This window comes from Chrysochloris asiatica, unplaced genomic scaffold (genome assembly GCF_000296735.1).
Source record: "Chrysochloris asiatica unplaced genomic scaffold, ChrAsi1.0 scaffold00119, whole genome shotgun sequence".
Lineage (NCBI taxonomy): Eukaryota > Metazoa > Chordata > Mammalia > Afrosoricida > Chrysochloridae > Chrysochloris > Chrysochloris asiatica.
The window spans coordinates 56,981-65,082 of record NW_006408637.1 but is presented as its reverse complement, the minus strand read 5'-3'; the positions used below and the strand labels follow the sequence as shown (position 1 = coordinate 65,082).

The following is an 8,102-nucleotide window of genomic DNA, read 5'->3' as shown; positions in this document are numbered from 1 at the left end:
TTATTCTTTTGATTTCCTTTGGTTCTTTTGTGACATCTCCCATGTGGTTTCTAATGCATGTTATTTGTGTCTTCTCCATCTTTTCTTTTGTTAGGTTTCCCAATAGTCTGTCAATTTTGTTTATTGTTTCAAAGAACCAGCTTCTTGTCCTTTTGATTGTTTCTATAGTTTCTCTGTTTTCTATCTCATTGATTTCTGTTCTAATCTTTATTATTATTTTTCCTTTGGTGGCTGTAGGTTCCCTCTGCTGTCTGTTTCTAGTTGTTGTAGATGCTGTGTTATTGTTTTAATTTTGATTCTTTCTTCTTTTTGGATGTGTGCGTTTATTGCAATAAATTGTCATCTAAGCACCACTTTCGCTGTGTCCCAAAGATTTTGGTATGTTGTATTTTCATTCTCATTTGTTTCTAGGACTTTGTGAATTCACATTTAATTTCTTCTATTACCCAGTCGCTTTTCAGCAGGGTGTTACTCAGTTTCCATGTTTTTAACTTTATTTCCTTGGTCTTCCTAATGTTGATTTCTAATTTGATAGCATTGTGGTCTGAGAAGATGCTTTGTAGTATTTTGATATTTGTAAAATTATGAAGATTTGTTTTGTGGCCTAAGACATAGTCTATTATGGAGAATGTTCCATGTGCACTGGAAAAGAATGTGATTTTGCTGTTGTTGGGTTGGGTTGAATGCTCTGTACACATCTATGAGGTCCAGTTGGCTGATTGTGTTACTCAGTACTTCTGTCTTTTTTTCAAGTTGCTTTCTGGTTGTTCCATCCATTTTTGAAAGTGGTGTATTAAAATCACCCACTATTATTGTAGATTCATTTATTTCTTTATTCAAATCTATTAGAGTTTGCTTTATATATTTTGGATCTCTTTCATTGGGAGCATAGATATTTATTATGGTTATGTCATCTTGTTCAATTGTGCCTTTAATCATGAGATAATGTCCATCTTTAGCTATTATTCTGTATTTTGCCTTAAAGTTTATTTTATCAGAGATTAGTACTGTCACTCCTGTTCAATTTTTTTATTGCATTTAGCTTGGTATTTTTTTCCATCCTTTGACTTTTAATCTGTTTTTGTCTCTGTGTGTGGGATGTGTCTTTTGCAGCCAGTATATTGAAGGATCTTGTTTTCTTGTCCATTCTGCCACTTTCCGTCTCTTGACAGGTGCATTTAACCCATTTACATTCAGTGTAATTATTAATAGGTATGGATTAATTTCTGCCATTATGTTTGTTTTTTTTGTGGTGTTTCTGCTTTCCTTGTTCTTTGTGTCTTTCTGTGCTGATTTCATGCTTTTTGTGTTCTTTCTTGTAAGTTTCCTCATAGTTTTAATGTTTCCATGTTCTTCTTGAATTTTCATATTTTTGCTATGTTGTGAAGTGTTAATTTTCTTTGAGGTTGTCTTATAGTCCATTAACTTTTCTCTGCATTTAGTGCTGTCTGTTTTATCTTGTAATCTACCTGACCTTCTCACCATCTGGATCTTTGTTCCTACACGTTTGCTTTCTTTTACATTGTAATTATTTTGGTCATAGACTGACCTCCCAAATTTTGAGTTTGTTTTTATAGTTTTGTTCTTTTCTTGACTCTTCCTTCTGTCAATCTCTGGTTGTTATCTGTTCTTGTTGGTTCTCAGTCCATAGAACTACCTTTAGGATGTTTTGTAGTGCAGTGTTGGCTTTGGCAAAATCTCTTAGCTTCTGTTTATCCTGGAGTGTTTTGATTACACTATCATCTTTGATTGATAGCTTTGCTAGATAAAAGATTCTTCGTTGGCAGTTTTTTTTTTTTTTCTTTCAGGGTTTTATGTATGTCTCCCCATTGCCTTCTTGCTTGCATGGTTTCTGCTGAGAGATCCGAGCTTAATCTGACTTGCTTGCTTTTGAATGTAACACTTCTATGTTCCTTAGCTGCTTTCTGGAGTGTCTCCTTATCTTTGATTTTGGAGAGCTTGCTTATGATATGGCTCAGTGATTTTCATTTGGGGTCTGTTCTTCCTGTGGTTCATCGAGCCTCTTGAATATTTGTCTTTTCACTTTTCAGGATGTTAGAGAAACTTTCTTTCAGCAGTTCTTCATTTTATTTCCCCTGTGGGCTTGTGTGATTCTTCTTGTTCTGGAATTCCAATAACTCTTAAATTATACCTCTTCATGTTGTTCAACAATAATCTCAGATTTTTTCAGATTTTTTTTTTTATCCGTTTTTCTGGTTGCTCTTCTCTCTTAGTGGTATTGAGAGATTTGTCTTCCAGCTCCCTTGTTCTGCCTTCCATCTCTTATATTCTACTCTTTTGCCCTTTCAGAGTATTGTCTATTATTGATCGTTTGGACCTCTTTCTGTTGGTTTTGAATTTTTTCCAATGCTGTATCTATCTTATTTGATTGTTCCTGTTGCACTTTGCTGACTTCTTCCTTATTTTTCTCAACTCCATTGTAAAGTGTTTTGAAACATTTTATAATCATTTCTCTGAATTCCTTCTCAAGCATTTGCAAGGACTGCCCTCCTTCTAGAATGGAGTCTAGGTCTACCTCTAGGTCATTTGTCTCAGACATTTTATCTTGTTTCTGGACATGGGCTGATACTGTCATCTGCTTTTGCTTCTTGGACATGTTTAGTATTTATCTGTGGCCTTAATGCTTATTTGAGTATGTGTTTTGGTATTTTTTTATGCATTCTGATTACTTCCAGGTAAATGTGATCATGGTGTGGCCTTCCCTTTTTATTCTTCTTATTGCTTAACTCAGAATAGCTTTCACAGGTGTTGCCTTCCTCCCTGGTATATGGCCTTTGGTATTGGGTCTTGCCTGAGTTTTAGTGTTTTATAGAGTGTAGTTGTAGCTTGACTATATGGCAATAGTTGCTGTGTCTTCTTGAGTAATATAGGGAGAGTAAGAGTCCCCCAAAGGTAGAAGGTGGAATACAATAGCAAAACAGCACCAGCAAAAACAAGAAAAAAATATAACAAAAAAGCAACAACAACAACACTGGTTACTGTATTCTATAATCGTAGAAAAGGGAGAGGGGGGAGAGAGAGAAAAAAAAAATCTGTAGCCTAATATGAATATGACTTTAATTTCCTCGTTTCAGCTTCTTGCCTTCAAAGCTACCTGAGAGATTTCAACATGACACTGTTGGCTGTTATGCTGTACCTCAGGATTTAATTTAATTTTTGGCCTGTTTTGTTTTAAAACTCTATTTCCTTCTCTACACCTCTCTCCTAAACTGTCCCATATTTTAAAATAAAACAAAATAGCCAGTTCAGGGTCAGCTGTTGGGCTGACTTTATCTGTGTGCATGTGTGTCAGAAAAACCCACCAGTGGTGAGGATAGGGGGTGTCCACTCGCTCAGTCTCCCCCTCTAGTCACCAGAAAGGAGGTGGGGAAACAGTGGGGGGACCAAAGAACAGATACAAAAAAAGAAAGAAAATCAGAACAAAGCAAAACCAACAAAGTATATTGTCCACCTTTGCGCTGAGGTTCCTATGGCATTTTTCTGTGGTGTGTCTGCTCCCCCACTTGGACTTGCCATTTGGTTTCACCAGAGTTGTCGGCTCAGGGACGCTGAACCTGGTGGAATCAAAAGTACACGATTTCTTACTTTTGCTGTAAGTTCTACTAGCTATAAGCCTTCAAACATTTTAAATATTCCTATCTCTGTTTTTCCGAGTTTTGGAGCTCTGCCCTGGATCTGCTTTGCCTGGTATTCTGTGGTATTGTTGATGTCGAACTTCACTGCACCACCATCCTAGCGGCCACCAACTCCCGCCTCCCCACAACTTGGAATTTTTTGAGGGGAGTGTAATGACAATGGATTTTCTTATTGGTTTCATGTTTGGTTCTTGAGTTTTCTCCTTTTTCTGCATTAGATTAATTATCCTTGTCAAATTATCCACAAAGACATGCTACTTCTGTTTCATGTTCCTGTTTAAGCTGCTTTGCTAAATGGGTAGCAGATGAAGATGTGTTTTGCATGAATAGTTTTTCTTGAATGGCCTTTGGATTTGGAGTGATAATTGGGGTCCTATGGGGTGTGCTAGGAGCTGGACTTCCTTTGTGATGTTCTTGACAACACTCCCTAAAGTGTTTTAGAAAAGGCTTAATTCCTGTGGATTTTTCTTTAGACTGAGACTGTAGGGAAATTTTTATTTAGCTCTTCATTGGCCCGAACTATTTGAGGTAAAGCAGATTTCACAATTTTTTTCCCCCATCAGTCAAGAGTGTTTGCTTCCATTCCTTCTGTTTTTTTTTTTTTTTTCTTTTTTGGGAGGTAGGATGGGGGTTGTACACAAAAACACTCAGGCGTATGTAATAATTTAAAAAACAAAAGGACACATTCTGCAAGCCTGTCTCCTGTTCACCAGCACACAGCCTTTCTCTTTCCATGACTCTAGAGCCCTCAGCTGCTCTATCTCTCCATGTCCTCATCTCTGTCTCCATCTCTGGTGTCACTGTTTCTCTGGATAGGGTCCTGCATTCCGCTTGGTTTCTTCTTCCTTGATGGTCCTAGGGTCCTCTATTTTGGGGCTGTAAGATTAACTATGCCCCCTTTTTGTTACAAAACTTCTAGCTTTATAGTTGTGACAGTCACAATTAGTCATGGTAACAATTACTCACTATTGAATCATAAGAATCTTATCCCCACCTCTTTTCACCAGACCCATCTAGACAAGATGAAAACTATTCAGTAGGGGCTCTATCTTCCCCCACACACTCTTAAACTAAACTCTCTCTTGAAAACTTGTAAGTCAGTCACTTTGTGGCCTTTATCGCCCCCTCATTTTAGGTAGTCAATGTCTAAGTTGCCCGTCCCTATCTATCCTGTATACAGAGGGGATAGAATTGATACTTGATATGAAGACTCCTTCTCTCTCAGTTCATATTTTGAGCTACTACATCCATAAGTATATGTCAAGTTCATCAATTGTAACAATTTACACTCATTTCCTTTATCACAAATTGTTTTGTCTTCCTCTAGTCAAATTCTGACTATCAAGCAATCGAGGCTAGGCCAAATAGGCACAATTGGTTTTGATACCTCTGTTTTCAGAGAACTAACAGAATTTTCCTGAAGCAGCTCAGGATTTTGTACTTCACATTGTTTTAGCATCAGTGATGGACACAGTAAAAGACTTATATATGGAAGAAGCTGCTTTCATAAAGCTGGAAATGGAGCTCAAAGATGTATCCATAGCCTTTGAGGAGGATGGGGCTTTATTCAAGGAGGCATCACCATCTCTTTGGGAACAGCATGTAGCTTCCTGCTTAACACTGCTGTTAATGATCCTAGCAGATGCTCCCTTGCAAAGAAAGATTTGGATAAACAAGCGGTACAATGCTGTCCTTGTGCACTGTTTTGCTTTGCAGATGAGTGACTTACATCATCTTACCAAGGGCAAATAGTTGCATCAAGGTTGGCCAGTGTCCTGTTCTGCCAAGTGGATTTGCTGAGGCATCTGAAAGGTGTGGTTTAGGAGGGGAGGCAGCCTTTTGTCTGCTGTTTCTGGTGAGAACACTGAGCTTTCGTGTTCATCATCTGCCAGATCAGTATTCTCCCAGTGGCACTGTTGCTCTGCCAGTTTCTGCATGGGTGTTTTAACTGAAGAGGTTGTAATTTCTTCCAATCTTGAGGTCAGCACCCTCTTGGTGTGCAAATGCGATGATGGCACAACCACAGAATCAGTGACAATAGATTGTGCCCGTGGCTTCTGTTGAGGAGACTGAGGACTTGGAGAGCAAGAATATGCAGAAACTGACTCAACTATTTGTTTATTTTCCAACTTAGAATTGCTTCTACAGTGCTGTCAGAACAGTGTTTTTTTGATGGTGATGGTTTTATACAAGATTTCTCTTCACCCCCAGAGAAGGGTAGCTGGTTGTTTGCTTCTGAAAGCAGTTCTCTAGTTCACTTAGTGTGAGTCATAGATCATGGAGTAGGTGTGGGACTCTCAGCCATTTTCCTCTGAAGATTCTCTCACCTGGCACAGATTCATTTAAGCAGTTTCTATATGAATCGGTCCCAAGTATGATGTTCTTGGTGTCATCCCATAGCTCTTCTGGTCTTTAGTCACTAGTGCTTATTGCATCAAAACTGTTCTTGAAATGGTCTCTAATTTCAGGTGGAATATATTCCAGGTCATATTTTGGCTCTCATGTACTTGTTTCAATTTTCTTCAGTTTCATCCTGAATTGCATATGGGCAATTCATGGTCTGTTCCATAGTCTGCCCTTGGCCTTGTTTAGTCTGATGATATTGAGCTTTTCCACTGTCTCTTCTCACAGAGTTACTCAATTTGATTTCTGTATATTCCATCTGGAAAGGTCCATGTGTATAGTTGCCCTTTATATTGTTTAAAAGGTATTTGCAATGAATAAGTCATTGGTCTCATAAAATTCTATCATGTGATTTCCAGCATAATTTCTATCACCAAGGCTATATTTTCCAACTATTTCTTGATTCCAACCTTCACATTCTAATCACGAGTAATTATCTATGCATCATGATTGTATGTCTGATTTATTTCAGACTGAAAAAGTTGGTAGAATTTTTCAGTTTCATCATCACTTGCTTTAGTGGTTGGTTCATAAATCTGAATAACAGTCCTACTGTCTTATCTTCTTTGAAGGCATGTAGATATTATCCTATCATAGACAACATTGTACATCAAGATAGATTTTGAAGTGTTCCTTCTGATAATGCAACAGCACTCATCTTTAATTTGTTGTTACTGGTATAGTAAACCATATGATTGTCAGATTCAAAGTGACTATTAGCAGTCCATTTAAGCTCAATAATGCTTAGAACTACAAGGTCGGCTGTTCAAGCTCACCAGCTTCTCCTCAGAAACCCTATATAAGGTTGCTATGGGTTGGAACATACTCAATGGCACTTAATAACAATAACAACAACAGTGCTTAGTATATCAGTATTTATGGCTTACATTTCACTTTTGACAATTTACTGTTGTCTGAGATTCATATTTTGTGCATTTCATATTCCCGTTACTAATGTAGTCTTACAGCTATTTCTCCTCATTTTGTTTCTCCTCATCAGCAGATGAAGGTCCTCAAAGCTTTGCTCCATTCATATTATTATAGTCAATTTTACTTTGGGGAGGTCAGTTCTTCCCCAGTCATATTTTGAATGCCTTCAAACCTGAGAGGCTCATCTTCTGGCACTATATCTGACAATGCTATTCATAATGTTTTCATCTTTTGGTATTATATCTAACAATATTTCATTCCACTTCATGAGGTTTTTAGTGCTAAACATTTAGTAGTAGTTTTCCTCTCCTTATGTTTAGTCTGTCTTAGTTTGTATTCTCTTCTGAAACCTGTCCAACATGTTACTTAAAATAATGGTGACATAGCTTCCAGCATTACAATAACATGCAAGGCACCACAGTACAACAAACTGACAAACAAATGGTGCAAAGAAGTTGGTAGGATTCTTTGATTTCCTCATCATTGACTTAATAGCTGGTTTGTACATTTGAATAATAGTGTCACTAACTGGCCTTCTTTGTAAGTGTATGGATATTATCCTACATCAGATAGTATTGTACTTAAAAATAGATCTGATTATGCGTTTTTTTGATTATGAAGTTGACATCATTCCTTTCAAAAGCATCAAAAAAAGGTTAAAGAAATATTTGTACTAAAATAAATTGATCAGTACTCAACTATTTCGAGAGTTAGCATATAATCAAGAACCGATGTTATTGAAGGAAGAAGTCCAAACTTCACTGAAGGCATTGGCAGAAAACAAACCTCCAGGACCTGACAAATTGTAAATGGAAACATTTCAATAAGCTGGTGCATCATTGAAGCCACTCACTTGTTTATGCCAAGATTGGAAGAGAGCCATACTTTTGCCCATTCCAATGAAAGGTGACCCAAGGAGGTATATCATTGTTGATGTCAGATGTTGTTGTTGTTGTTATGATGATGATAATGGGGGTGTGCCATGAAGTTGGTTCCAACTCATAGAAACTCTGTATAGGGTTTCCGAGGCTGTAAATCTTTACGGAAACAGATAGCCTCATCTTTCTTCCACAGAACTGCTGGTAGTTTCAAACTGCTGACCTTGAGGTTAGC

At 37.5% G+C, this 8,102-nt stretch overlaps 1 pseudogene; it reads right to left on the bottom strand.

Moving 5' to 3' along the window:
- The window catches only part of LOC102840484, a 13,966-nt pseudogene extending 7,957 nt beyond the window's left edge, over nucleotides 1-6,009 (bottom strand).
- Nucleotides 6,010-8,102: the final 2,093 nt, after the last annotated feature.